Raw genomic sequence first — 15,123 nt, 5'->3', positions numbered from 1 at the left:
CTTCTGTCCCTTGGTACTAACAAAATCAGAGCCATGCTGACAGCGAACAAAAACAGCCATAACAATAATAATAGCTGTTGTATTTATATTATACTTTAAAGTTTGTAAATCCCTTTACAAATACAGTCTTATTTTATCCTTGTTACTTCTCTGGGAAGGAGATGCCCTTATTATCCCTATTTTATGATGAGGAAACAAGTCAAAGATGTTAAGGGCCTTGGTTAGGGCCACACAACTAGTAAGTGAGGCAGAATTAGAAATCATGACTTCCTGCCTTTGGGTACAGTGCTATATCCACCAAGCCACATGGCTATCAATTTAAGGATAAAACACCAATATTTTCCATTTTTATTATAAGGTTCACTTGCCCAGACCCTAATTTCATTTAGGCATAGAGGCTAGAGACTGATGCTAATTTTCCAAGCTGCTGGAATATTTAGTGAGGACCTGGAATTGACCAGTGAATTTTAATAGTTCTTCCTCTATTGATTTCAATCCCTACATTAAAGTGCTTAATACAACTGCAGTGGATAGGTAAAGGAGACAGGACAACAGAAATTTTATAGCTTTGTCCAGCTCACTTGTGAAGGAGCAAAAGGTTTATTTCAACATACATAATAAATTTGTTCAGCAAGACAGGCACTGACTGCATTATAAGTTAAGGATTTCCTCTGGATAAGTGTACCAAGTGCGCGTGATCTCATATTGATGTGACTGATCCCCATTCCCCAACAAGCTCCAAGTACAACTCTTTCCAATTGATGGGTTTGATATCTAAGAACTCAAAGAAGTTTATCCAGTGCAGTCTACTTGTCACCACTCTGCATAAGTCAGAAAAACTGAGGTGAAATCCTGTCTCTGCTGCTTATTACCTCATGGGTAAAGTGCAGCGGAAAGAGTACACAATCTGCAGTCAGGGAACCTGGCTTAAAATCATCCCAGCTGTACTAGTTACTGCTCCGTAGTAAGTCATTTAACGTCTTTAGGTCTCATTTCCAGTAAGTATTTAATCCCTTACCTTATCTCCATTCAGCAAATGGATCTCAGTCCTGGGCAGGCCTCCACTCACCCTGGTGATCTGTCTAGTTCCGCATGGTTGTAACTTTGTAAGATGAGAAAGAAGTGCAAACATCAGAGCTCACACAACAGTTTGACTCTTGATTGTAACAGTGCAATAGAGGTAAAGAAACTCTGGAATCAGGATAGAAGCCTAACTCAGGGCATGAATCTAGGGATCCAATGTGAAGTGATATTCACAAAGCTGTGGCTCTCCATAGTCTTGGCTAGCCAGTTGCTAACTGGTACCTCTGGCCTTGGCTAGGTCATCACCAAGCAGATTGAACTCAACAGTTAGGGAAAGGGAAAAGGAATAATCATTTATATAGTGCTGCCAACTACATGGCAAACACTGTGTCAAGTGCTTTACAAATATCTTCTCATTTCATACAATAATCCTGGGAAATAAGTGCTATTATGATCTTCATTTTATAGTTGAAGAAACTGAGGCAGACAGAACTTAAGTGACTTACCCAAAGTCACACAGCTAGTAAGTATCTAAAGCTGAATTTGAACTCGGATCTTCCTGATTTCAGGACCAGTAATGTATCTATTATGCCACCTAGCTGCCCCTAGTTAGCCTTGAAGAAGCAGCACCACCATTCTTGCTACTCTGTCATTCTTATCTTACCTTGACCTTGAACACGGAATCCACTGCCACATCTCTTGTGTCACTTCCAGTTCCCACCCCAGCCAAATTCCTACCGATATGCAAAGCAGGAGGGGGAAATGACAAAGTCTGAACTGGGTGAGCTCTAAGTTCCAGGTCTAAATCTATGATACAGGGTTCATCTTCTCTGAGCCTCAGTTTCTTCAGCTATAAAATGGCAATAATCATAGTCACACTATCTTATGGAGTGGGGAGAACAGTACTTTGCAAACTGCAACATGATACACTGATATGTGTTATTATTGTTATCATTACTTTCGTAGGACCTTCAGTGCCCCACTAATGAGCTCCTACCAGAGCTTGCAGCACATGCTTTCCATCTTAAGTTTTTGCTACATGACTACTCTCCTTGTTCCACAGAGGGTCTAGTCAGAGGGAAAGACTGTGGCCAGTAAAACTGGTCCATCACCCATCTCAATTTAAAAAGAAAAAGCTGATCTTGATATGTCATGATTAAAAGTGATTGTGCAGTTCCTGTGGACTAGTTTGAGTTGGAAAAGAAAAGGCAGAGCTGAGCTGACAGATGGATAGGAATCTTTTAACAAAAGAAGATGCTCATTTCAGTGCAGTCATCTAAACTTTGGCTTATGGTACAATTACCACCAAGAGATTTCATTTGGATTATAAATGTTGCTGCTTACTAAAAATGGAAGCCAATTAAGTACTCTTTCAAGCGAGAAAGTAACTCTTCATAAATTCTCTCATTTAAACCTGCATAGTAACCCGCTGTCTTTAAGTTTTCACATCCATTTAGGCCAAAATGAGAACAAAAAGATGATTTCTATCAGGTTAAATACCAGAAAGCAGAGGGAAATGGCGTTGTCATAGAAATTTAAAGCAGGCACGTACTGGGACCCAGCAGCAGGAAACAAACTGAAAGTCTACCAGGGTGTGATTATCCTCTATGTACTAGAAGGTGCCATTTGGGAGAAGACAAGCAGTGCACTGAAATGTTTTATGACTACACCATGGATGTAACTTTAAAATCCGTGTGTTCGGTAGAATAGATGAGCTTAAAGCTCTCGTATTTAGCTGTCAAGAGCTAGTGAGCACCTACTATGCCCTTGCAACGTAACATAGACAGCAGAGGAAAATTGAGAAAAAAAAATCAAAGGTGTATTACCTTCCCTAAAGAAGTTAGTGGGCCAACAAACATGCACAGGAAAACAAAGCCCCGTATCCACAAGGTGTGTGAGGTACTATAATGTTAACTAAAAATGCCCTGGAGACAGAAAGTAAAGAAGTGTTTCAAGTATGTTGAGGCTGATTAGAGAAGCCTTCCTGGAGGTGATAGTTGGAGATATGAATTCTTAATTTAATAGAGTAGTCTAAATTGCAACACTTTTCATGCTGAAAGAAACATAATACAACACAAATACTTCCTTAAATGTTTCTTAAAAGTCTGATTAGGACTGATTTTGAACATATGTGAAAATCATTGGTTATCTTTCTATACATGTATTTCTTATCTCACCAACTAGATGGCTTATTCCTTGAAGTGGTGCAGTGCCAGGCCTGGAGTCAGAAAGACTTCAACTTCAGTCTCAGACACTAAGTAGCTGTGTGATCTTGGGCAAGTCCTTTAACCTCTGTTTGCCTCACTCATCTGTAAAATGGAGGTAATAATAGCACCTACCTCCCAGAGTTGTTGATAGGGTCAAAAGAGATGATAATTGTAAAGTATAGTGCCTGGTATATAGTAAGTGCTATCTAAAGGTTAACTATTATTATTATTCTTTGTATCTCCCCAAGCAATAAATGTAATGTGTTGTACTTAGCATATTCCCAATGACTATTGGTTTTCTGAGTACTAATATTGAAAATTCTAAGCATATTGATTCCCTTCTTGACCCCTGGCAAAGCATTCTCTAGTTTGGAATTATGTCAAGTCACCCACCTTTAAAAAGACAGAGGAACCATTGCTGCTATTTGCTGGTTTGCTACTAAAAGGAAGCCACATAGAGGTACATAGAAACATATCTATTTCCCTAAGTCTTCTTGAATTCAATGTTTATTTGACTCTTCTCTCCTGGCATTCTACCTTTGTTTCTTTATTATCAGCATTTCTGACTGCACTGTTAAATCCTTTGACCAAGCTTCAAAATTCTCAATATTCATTCTTGGTTAGTTGGCTAACCTTGTGTTGGCTCTCCAAATACGGTTAGGAATGTTCTATCCTATTGGCAATGGCATTCCTGATATTGGATAATGGCAAATCCTGGCCATAGGATTCTCAAAATGTGAGAGACCTTAGAGATCCTCTCATAACATAGTGCCTGGCATGTACTAGGTGCCTACTAAATGTTTATTTATTTATTAATTGATTGATTATTCAATCCTTTCATTTTACTAACAAGTAATTTGAGGAGCACAGAGGTAGAGCTTAGATCACACCATTAAGTTTGTGGCAGAACTCATTCTGGAACCTCATTTTCTTGGCTTTCAATCCATCCAGCAATCAATGAACCAATAAACCACATCTAACCATCTTTTCTCAGTCCTCAATAGTTTTGACCTCTCTGCAATGTTTGAAACAATTTATCAACTTTTTCTCCCAGATACTCTCCTCTCTGAGTTTTTGGAATTCTGTTCTCTCTTAGTTTTCCTGCTACCTGTCTGACTGCTCTTTCTGATTCTTCTTACATGGGTCTTCATCTATGTCATAACCACCAACTGTGGTATATCCCAGACCAGGGTGGGGAACCTGCAACCTTGAGGCTACATGTGGCCCTCTAGATCCTCAAGTGTGCCCCTTTGACTGAATGCAAGTTTCACAGAACAAATCCCCTTAAAAAAATATTTGTTCTGTAAAACTTAGACTCAGTCAAAAGGCCATGCTCAAGGACTTAGAAGGCCATATGTGGCCTCGAGGCTGCAGGTTCCCTTGTCCCCATACCTTCTTCTCTTATCTCTGTGTACTTTCTTATTTGGTGATCTTAGCATCTCCCATGGGTTCAATGATCATTTCTATAAATGACTCCAAGATTTATATATTCAGCCCTTGTTCCTTTCATGAGATCTAGAACCCTCATCACTAACTACCTCTTCGATGTTTTGAACTAGATGACTCATAAAGATACCAATCTCAGTATGTCCAAGATAGAACTTATTCTATAGCTTACACCACCACCACACTCTCTCAGGTAAGGCCTCATTAACTCTCACCTGTACTACTGTAAAAGCCTTCTCATTGGCCTATCTGCCTCATCTCTCCTCACTCCAATACACGTGCCAAAGTGATTTTCCCAAAGCACAAGTCTGACCATGTGCTTCAGTGCTTCTTAAACCATGGGTCATGACCCAATATGGGGCCATGAAAAATTTGGCAACAGTAAAAGGTTTCTGAATGTGCAATGACCAAAAATTAATTAAAAATCAAATGTGTAATGAATCCAAGGTGTTTCCAGCAGCACTTGCCCGTTTTGCATTATGCAGCTTCACTGCAGCCTTGGTTCTGAACACACACCATGCACACTTTGCACTGCATGTATCCTCAGGCCACACCATGCCAACAAACTCTGTCTAAACTAGAAGAGGGGTCGTGAATGGAAAGTTTAAGAAGCCCTGCTCTACCTTATTTGATGCATTCCAGTGACTACCTATTACCACTAGGATAAAATTTAACTCTAACATTTAAAGCTCTTCAAAACCTGGCTTCTTCTTATCTTTCTAGTCTTCTTATGCATACAAAGACAGAAGCCAATGCTCTTTCCAACATAACATTTTCTACTCCAGTCATACTAGTCTACCTGCTGCAGCTCAGACATGGCCTCTTTGTCTTTTCACTGGGAGTTGTCTATGCCTAGAATGCTCTGTTCATCACCTCTGCCTCTCTGAATCCCCAGGGTCCTTCAAAACTCATTCTTCAGAGGACCTTTCCTATCCCTGCTGTCAGTTGCTAGTGCCTTCTCTACTAAAGGTACATTGTCTCTAAATTATACCTCTTATATAGATCTGTTTATGAACATATTATCTCACCCATTAGAATGTAAACTCCCTGAGGACAAGGACTGTTTTCACCTTTTCTTTATATCACCAATTTTTAGCAAAATTATTGTTGTTTGTTGCGGTGGTATCATGTCCAACTCTCTGTGACCCCATTTGGGGTTTTCTTGGCAAAGATACTGCCATTTCCTTCTCCAGTTTACAGATGAGGAAACTAAGGCAAACAGGGTTAAATCACTTGCCCAGAGCCATACAGCTAGTAAATGTCTGAGGCTAAATTTGAACTCAGAGAAATGAGTCCTCCTGACTCCAGGCCTGGTGCTCTATCCACTGTTCCACCCATAGTTAGCAAAGTACTAGGTACATAATAAGCACTAAATTATTTATTGATAAAGCACCTACCATGTACCAGACAACATGTTAGGCATCTGAGGATACAAAGACAGAAGCCAATGCTCTTTCCAACATACCATAATACTTCTGGCATAGTAACTATTTCCCTTCCTGATCTACCTGATGATAATGGGAAATAGGAGGGCCCACTCCATCCCAGGGCCTTGGCTTCTGCTGCCTTTAGTTATAAGCCCTAACTCCCCAACAGTTTATGATAGAACATGACAACTATAACATCTTGGCTCCAATTTCCTAGTTATTTCTAAATTCAGTTCATAACTTTTAATGTGGTACAGCTATTATGGTTTATAAAGCACTATGAAATGGAGTGAAACATCATGGAAAGACTATTATAATCTTTAAAAATACTCGTAACATAAGTGAAAAAATGTAAATGAACTTGGGAAAATGTAAATAAACTTCTGAGAGTTGGCTCAAAAGAGACAAGGCTCTCTAAAATCCATTTTCAAGGTGCCATTTATTGCTAAGGAACATATTTCTGCAGTCACTTCTTGGGCTAATAGAAGGCTGTTTGGGCTGCTTGTGTATTTACAATTCCATTCAAAATATTCACCCTTGGTTAATGGTTTATGTCCTTCAGAAAAGGCGTGCTTATCCTACACAGGCCTCCCAAATTTAGGAGAGCATGGAAATTCATTTCGTTGAGGTTACATAAGGAATAAGCATCATCAGCCACAATGCTAAATTTTTTATTTGTAGCCCATATAGCCAATATAGCAAATGAAACCCTGAGCAGACGATATCATAACTACAACATACTACAGGATAAACAAACTACGGGACAAATATTTCATAGCAGCTGTGACTACATTTACATGATACTGTATGCAGAGCATTCAGATAGTTATGGCTCTATATTTGCCCTCAAGGGCTTACAGTCAAGATGGCGATACAATAGGACATATGCATTAAGAAAAAGGCAGCAATGTGGGGATCAGATGTTACACATCACAGGAGTGACGGTAAGTGCTGTGAAAGGTGAGGAGGAGAACAATCGCTGAGGTCCGGAGTATGAGGGAAAGGCTGACCAAAAGAGTTGGAATTGTAAGTGGGCTTTGACAGGAAGGGGAGAGTTAGATAAATTATTTGGGGGGCATTGCAGAAGAAATCAGAAAGTAGGAATGACATCTGAAAAGGCATTAGATTGTCAATGCTGTGTCTTGGTCATTAGAGGCAGCTAAGTGGAACGATGGATAGAGTGCTAGGCCAGGAAGATCTGAGTTCAAATCCAGCTCAGGCACTTACTAGTTATGTGATCCTGAGCAAGTCACTTACATCTCTCTCATCCTCAGTTTTCCCATTTGTAAAATAGGAATGATAATGGCACTTACCTTTTAGGGTTGTTATGAGAATAAAGTGAGATACTTGTAAAGAGAATAGCATAGTGCCTGGCACATAGTAAGCACTTAAAAATATTTGTTTCCTTTCCTTCCTTTTGCTCATGGTAAAATTAGTAAATGGGTTTTGGCAGGATGGGTCAGATTATTATAACAATAGGAGCAACACTTACAAGTCATGACATCACCTTCCTGATGCCATGGTCCTCTTTGAGAACAAAGGACAAACAACAATATGTGAGTAGTAGCTGCCCCTCTGGGGATCCAATTGGCCAGTTCCAATTGATCAATGCAGCTCCCTCCTTCCTTCCTTCCTTCCTTCCTTCCTTCCTTCCTTCCTTCCTTCCTTCCTTCCTTCCTTCCTCCCTTCCTTCCCTGTTCTCCCTCACTCCTTTCTCTCTGTCCACATAGGGAATCATGCCCTTACCTGTAGGTGTTCTGCCCAAAGAAATATAAAGTTTGATTACTGAAACCTCACATGATATCTTGAGGTTTATAGGAAAGATTTCTTTCTTAAGGATCATGCCTTAAACCTAACTCACTCTAGCTCTCATTGATTGGCCAAGGATAGGTCCCATGTCAAGCCTCACTTGGTCATTGTTTGGGCCCTGAAGGCTCAGAGTAAGTATAAATAGCAGTTGTTTCTGTTTTGGCCAAAAACCCTGAGGGTCTTTCCCTCCCATATTGTTTTTTTTTTCTCTACTAGGTAAAAGAGTCATTCTTTGCCTTATTTCTTACCTAGCCTTAATCACTGAATGGACATTGTCTCAGCCAAATTGAGGTCTCAATTAGCTTGAAAAAGCCAAGGTCTCCCAATGCATCCAGGGCCAATCTCCAGTCGCCTTGATCTGTGTCTTGCTACTGGACCCAGGTGGCTCTGGAGAAGAAAGTGAGGCTGGTGACTTTGCAAAGCCTCCCTCACTTAAAACCAATTCATTTGCAACTTATGGAATCATCTTCCTGATGTTAGTAGTTCTCTTTAAGAAAAAAGGACAAACAATAAACAACAACAGTAGCAACAGAAATAACTGGTACAGCACTTCGAAGTTTCAAAAAACTTGACATATGTTATCTTATAATCACAGTAACTCCTGTGAGGTAAGTACTGCAGGGATTATTATCTTCCTCCCCCTCAAAAAAAAAAAGAGTAAATGAAGGCTGAAAAGGGTTGAGGCTGTCATAAAGCATGCAAGTAATAGTGGGAGTTGGAAAGGCAGGTTGTACAGGCCTTGAATATCAAGCTAAAAGGTTTAGACTTTCTCATCTGCACAATGGAGAGTTATTGAAAGTTTTTGAGTTGAGAATAAAGTATACTAAGTGATATTTTAGGAAGATTATTCTCACTGCATTGGATAGAATGGAGAGGAATTAGAAGGAATTAAAACAAGGAAGAGAAGGCAAGGTATTATAATGGAAAGAACATAAAAGAACAGAATTGGACTCATGCCTAAAATATACTAGCTGCTACATGATCCTGGAAAAGTCTTTTAACCTCTCTGTTTGTTTCCTCATGTATAAAATGGTGATGAAAATGGCTATAGTACCAACTTCATATGGTTGCTGTGCAGATCAAGAGGCATGATGATTATAAAGTACTTTTGCAAATCTTGGTTGGGGCATGATGTGACAGGAACTGCCTGAAATATGGTGAGGACAACAAAAAAGCAGAGGAAACCCCAGACACTAGAGATGATGTGAAGGAAGAATTAGTGGGCCTGATAGTCAATCTGACACTGGAGAAGGAAGGAAGAAAAATAAAAAATGGTTCAGAGGTTTTGAGAGTAATTAATTTGAGCTTTTTAATGTTAACACCATTAATAGTAAAGAATTCCAAAGGAGGAACAGATCTGGCAGTTGCTTGGAATGTGGTGGAGCTTGGAGTGGGAGAGGGGAGGAAGAAAAGGTGATAACATATAGAATCAGGAAATGTTAAAATTAAAAGGTATCTTAGAGATCATCTTCTTCAAATCTCTTATTTTATAAGCAAGAAAATTGAAGCCTAGAAAGGTTAAGTGAATTGTCCATGGTCATACAGGTAGCAAGTGTCAGACCTGAGATTTGAACTCAGGTCTAAGTTTTGGTTTTCGATTTTTTTTTGTGCTCTATCACATTGCATTTGTGATGATGGTGTAACATGTTTGTAGTTAACACTTAATACCATGGTTCTCAATTTATTATTTTTTTGGCCTCAAGGCCCAGTGTTATTCTTTGCCTTGATAAATAGACACTACTGGGGAGCATCAGGAGACTTAGTATGTGAATGAGATGGTAAGTGTAAATTGCATCCAATTCATGGCACACCTAGCAGGAACCAGCATACCAGTGTGCCACAGCACATCCACTGAGAATCACTGATTTAGTATTACTATGCTGGCATAATCATCTCAACTACTTCTATCTAATCTAAAATAGTGGTTTCTTCTCCTGTTGGTCATTTTTTTTATAATTTATTGTTTGTTTCCATGAACAAATTTCTAAATAGCTTTGTCAGAAATATAGTTGATGTAGAAGTAATGAGAATATTAGGAGAAATTTCTGAAATTCTCAATAATGAAGGAGAGGAAAGCAGATTTCAAAACATTCAGAGAAAAATAGTTTTGTTCCAATGTCCAGTGTTATTCAAAGAGAAATTGAAGTGCAATAGGAGCTTCTCAAAAGTGTAATTCTGATTATGCAATACTGAATCATCTCAAAGAAGAAAAGGGGGAGGGAGATTAAAAAGCAAACACAATTGCACAGGGAGCTCTCAAATAAGCCTAGGTTTTTTAAAGATACATATAAAATACAGAAGTAAGAACACATAACAAAGACTGAATACAAAAAACAAATTGCATGAACTTGTACTGATAGCAGGAAAGCTGAAATCCAGAATTGGTTGAAGTCCCCCCCCCCAAAAAAAATATTGAAGACATCACAAAGGACTTTTAAAAGCTAATTTTGGATAAGAAAAAAAATATTCATAATCTTGCTTATTCAGAAAGTAATGGATCCACTCCTTAGGGAAGATAATGGAATGCCAACGGATGAGAGAGAAGGCAGAATTGTTCAGTTTCTAATTTGTTTCTGTCTTTTCCCAAGCTAATATGAAATTGAAGCTCAGGATAGGTGAGAAGAAAATAAATGGGCATGTTACTTTACCTAACACTTCAAAGTTGTGTTATTTCATTAGTGTGGGTACATAGTCTCTACAGGGATGCAGATTTTAACCCCTCCACATCTTAATAGTTGATCACTGAGATTTGCTATGGTAGAAAACTATCCGAGAGTGAACATGGCGATAAGTTCTCCAAACTTTAATAGAATAGTTGTAGGAAGACAGACAGTTCATTTTCAGCCTTCCACTCAAAGTCCTGAAAACGTTTGGGTACTACTGGAATAGTCTTGAAAAGTAGAATGTTCACTTCAAAGAACAGAGGCATCAGAGTGGGATTTTAGTGGAGGTGTAGGCTCCTAACTTCTTTAAGTGAATTTTGCTTTCTAGGCCCAGATGGATTCTACACCATAATATTAAATTATTTCCAGATGTGTTAGCAAAACCACTTCCAACTATTTTCAAAATCATGTTGTCTCATTTTTAAGACTGGGATATAAAGATTCCAGAAATTAGATCATGGTAAGCTTGACAATGGTCATAGAAAAAATTCAAGAACAGATTGTTGAATAGGTGGTTTATGAACCACTTGGACAAAAAAGCAGCTGCTAGTAGGATTCCCAACAACCACACAATGTTACCTAGTTTCTTATGTTTCAGGTTTATTAAACTGATTCATGAGTTGACATGGCGAGAGAATGTACCATCAAGTGGCCAGCCTACTGGGAATGAGCCTCTCCCAATACTTAGCTAGATTGAACATTGGAAAACAGACATAATCTGTTTCTGGGACAGTGTGTGAATCCTCTCCAGAATGGTAAAAGAAGTAGAATTTGTTTTTGGCATAGCCTTTGAGAAGCCAGGGTCACATTAATAGCATGATGAAGCATTGGAGTAGGATTTTGTGGATTGATTCCAGAGTATGTTGTACAGTTAGATATAGAAACTCTTAGAACTCATGCGTTGGTAGGTATGTCTTGCATCTGTGCTGAAATGGACAATGAACTGGGCCCAGAGTAAAACAGAAGGAGGAAAACAGATTGGATTGTCTGTGAGAAACCACATTTTTTGACTCTTTATGAAACAAAAGACTCATTTTTAAAAGCATGATTGTGGTTTATGGAGTGTCAGCCTCCAAAATAGTAATAACAAAGTTGAGGATTGCCCAAAAGGAAAGAGAGAAGTACTGAGTAGGGGTGAGTAGTCTACAACTACAAATGAAAAATTGTGCTATAGAATCAGCACAAAACAAAGGTGTCAAACACACTGCCCGCTGACCCAAAATACTCCTGAATGCATCCTGAACCAGATTAAAATGGAATTAGGAAATACTTAACAAAACAAACGAAAATACAATAAAACATAGATAATACTGATGTATCATTTTCTAAGTTAATATATGCCAGCAGGCATCATGATGTTTGGTTAAGTGGTCCCCATTTCTATTTGAGTTTGACTCCATTGGTATAAAGGATCTCATCAGCAGAACTTATGACCAGAAAAAAAGGGACAGGGGGCAGCTGGTCATATAATGAGAGTAATGGACAGCCTGAATGCACAATTTATATCCATGCAATGTAAAGTTAACAAGTCAGCAAGCAACTATGAATGCCAGACACTGTGCTAAGCATTGGGAGTACCAAAGAAAGATAAAAATAGTCCCTGCCCTCAAAAATGTCATATTCTAACAGATGAGACTATGTGTATACATATATATATGTATATTTATATATACATGTGTGTACACATATATGTATATAGGTAAATGTATACATAAACATACATATGTACTGTATACATATGTTATATATACTAGATACATATGTGTGTACATATATATACATATTATGATTTTTTGTTATTAAAGGAGCCATCCCTTGAATCACTTCTCAAATAGGCCTATTCACTGAAAGGGTATTGCCTCACTCAAAGTGAGAACTCAGAAAGACCTTAGTTTTTAAAAAGGCCAAGGTTCCCTACTGTATCCTGGGCCATCTCCAGTCATGTTGATCTATATCTGACCATTGGACCCAGATGGCTTTAGAAAAGAAAGTGAAACTGGTGACTTTGCATAGCCCTCCCTCACTCAGATCCAATTCAATTGCAAGTCATGTCATCATCTTCCTAATGTCATGGTCTTCTTTCAGAACAAAGGACAAACCACACAGCAATATACATATTTTACACAGATTGTGTGTGTGCGTGTGTGTGTGTGTGTGTGTGTGTGTGTGTGTGTGTGTGTACTAGAGGCAGGTAGGTGGTTCAGAGGGTAGAGCACAGGACCTGGAGTCAGGAAGTCCTGAGTTCAAATCCAACTTGAGACTCTTACTAAGTGTGTGACCCTAAGCAAGCCACTTAACTTCTGCCTGCTTCAGTTTCTTCATCTGTAAAATGGGGATAATACTAACACCTATCTCCCAGGGTTGTTGTATGGAACAAATGAGATAATGTTTGTTAAGTGTTTTGCAAACCTTACTTAGACTGCTATAAAACTACTTAATATTATTTTTGCTTATTATTATTATTATTTTATAAAAAAGACACATCCAAAGTAGATAGAAAGTGATCTCAAAGGGGAAGAAACTATTGTTTAGAAGAGGAGACCTGGAAATGTCAAAAAGAACTGAAGAAGGCCCCAGCGCAATGGGTGACTCTCCTGTGACAAAATGATGGGGAAACATGGGAGGAAGCTGGATAAGATGGGCAGATGGGAACGGGCCATGATATGAGCAACTGGAAGGAGTTCCCACATTGAGAAGATAACAGACTCACTAGAGTGCTAGAGAACTAGTGTGATAGATCAGGGGAAAGCTGGAGAAAGATAGACTACAGCTGGGTTTCAACAAGTCATGTGACAGTTTCTTATAGTCCCCTTGTAGAGAAATGTGGCTGGATCACAGTAAAGTCAGTTGGAACACTATGGTTGAAGGCCCCTAATAGTTTTGATTAATGAATCAGAAAGGGTTGATTAATGAATCTACATCACCTTTGAGCTATATTTCTCAGCCCAAGCTATACTTCAAACAGAATACCTAAATTCTCTACTGAAGACTGTTCTGATATCTTCAGTCTCAGTTTAGTGGCTCATGATTGCTCAGGGGTATGGGCTGGGAACCAGGTAAAAGGAGAGATGAGGAAAATGCAGGAGATGAAGGGAAAGAGGAGGAGAAGAGATGGCGAAAGAAAAGTCAGTTGTTTCGGGGATATGTTTGTTTATTTTTTAAACTGAGACTCTTTGTTTTATAGACTCATTCATAAATAATCATTACAAGTCATATGAGTACCACTGATTTCACTCACACTCTAATCTCTGGCTCTACTGGTGCTCCACCACCCCAGGGTTCTCTCTTTTCCCATATAAAGACTAGAAGGGGCTTAGAAGTATGCCATTCTATATCAGATTGTGCGCCTTCTAGAGGAGGGAGGTGGAGGGAGGGGGAGAAAAATTTAAAACTCAAAAGCTTATGGAAGTGATTGTTGATAATTCAAAATAAATTAATAAAAAATTTAAAATAAATAAAATAAAATCCCCTCCCCTCCCCCCCAAAAAGTATGCCATTCACATAGGCAAAATTTGAGTAAGCTGTCTCATGAATGATCATTTCTTCCCAAAACGGAAGTCATCATAAAGATGGGCCTTAGCATTCAGATTTAAGTTGTCTCAGAGTTTGATGCACAAGTGGAGACCTCAGGTCTCAGCACTCACATTAGTACTATTTTCGCATTTTATCAAATCAAGTCTCGTTCCTTCTGTGCTGAATTCATAAAAAATCCTGTGCTCCTAGCTTCCAATATGATTTTCATTCTTTCTGTGATTTTCTGTCTTATAATCACACTATTATTCTCTTTTCTCTTTTCACTCACATTTTCCTGTATCAGCCAAGTCTGATTCTCCAACTTCTTTCCACAGACCTATAGCCAATCTCTACCTCTGTGCTTACTTGATTATTTAAGGTACCTGGGTTGTACAGTGGATAGAGTGCTGAACCTGGAATCAAGAAGATTCAAGTTCAAATTCAGTCTCAGACAATTACTAGCAAAGTAACACTAAGCAAGGCACTTAATCATGGCCTGCTTCAGTTTCCCTCTCTGTAAAATGGGTAAAAGTAGGACCTATCTCCCAAGATTGTTGTATAAAATGAGATACCTATAAAGCAGTTTGCAAACCTTAAAGTGCTTTACATTATTATTATTAGTCATCATTGAGGGAGTGTTTTGGAGCCTTTGAATATGCAAAAGGATGGTCTCATCAGTAAAGTGAGACGAGCAATATGCCCACGTAATCTCCGATGCACAGCTGTTTCCCTTGCTGGGTTTGCTCAAGTCTACAATTTTTGAACTAAATACTTTATAGACCTGTAGCAATTTGCCATGGACCAATGGATAGAAAACACTGATATAGAGGGGATGATTCTAGTCACGTGCACCAGGGCTTTGTTTTGGCCCTTGGGGCTTCAATATCTTTTTCTGTCCCTGTGGTCTAGACAAAGATGTGGAAAACATTGGTGCTTATCACATTTGCCAATGATGAAAACTGAGAAGGACAGCTATGTTATTGCATAGTGGACCGTAGATTCAAAATAAGAAAAATATGTTGTGGGAACTGATTT

The sequence above is a fragment of the Phascolarctos cinereus genome, unplaced genomic scaffold (assembly GCF_003287225.1).
Source record: "Phascolarctos cinereus isolate Bilbo 61053 unplaced genomic scaffold, phaCin_HiC Scaffold_726;HRSCAF=1367, whole genome shotgun sequence".
NCBI classification, from domain to species: domain Eukaryota; kingdom Metazoa; phylum Chordata; class Mammalia; order Diprotodontia; family Phascolarctidae; genus Phascolarctos; species Phascolarctos cinereus.
Note: the sequence above shows the minus strand (reverse complement) of the source record.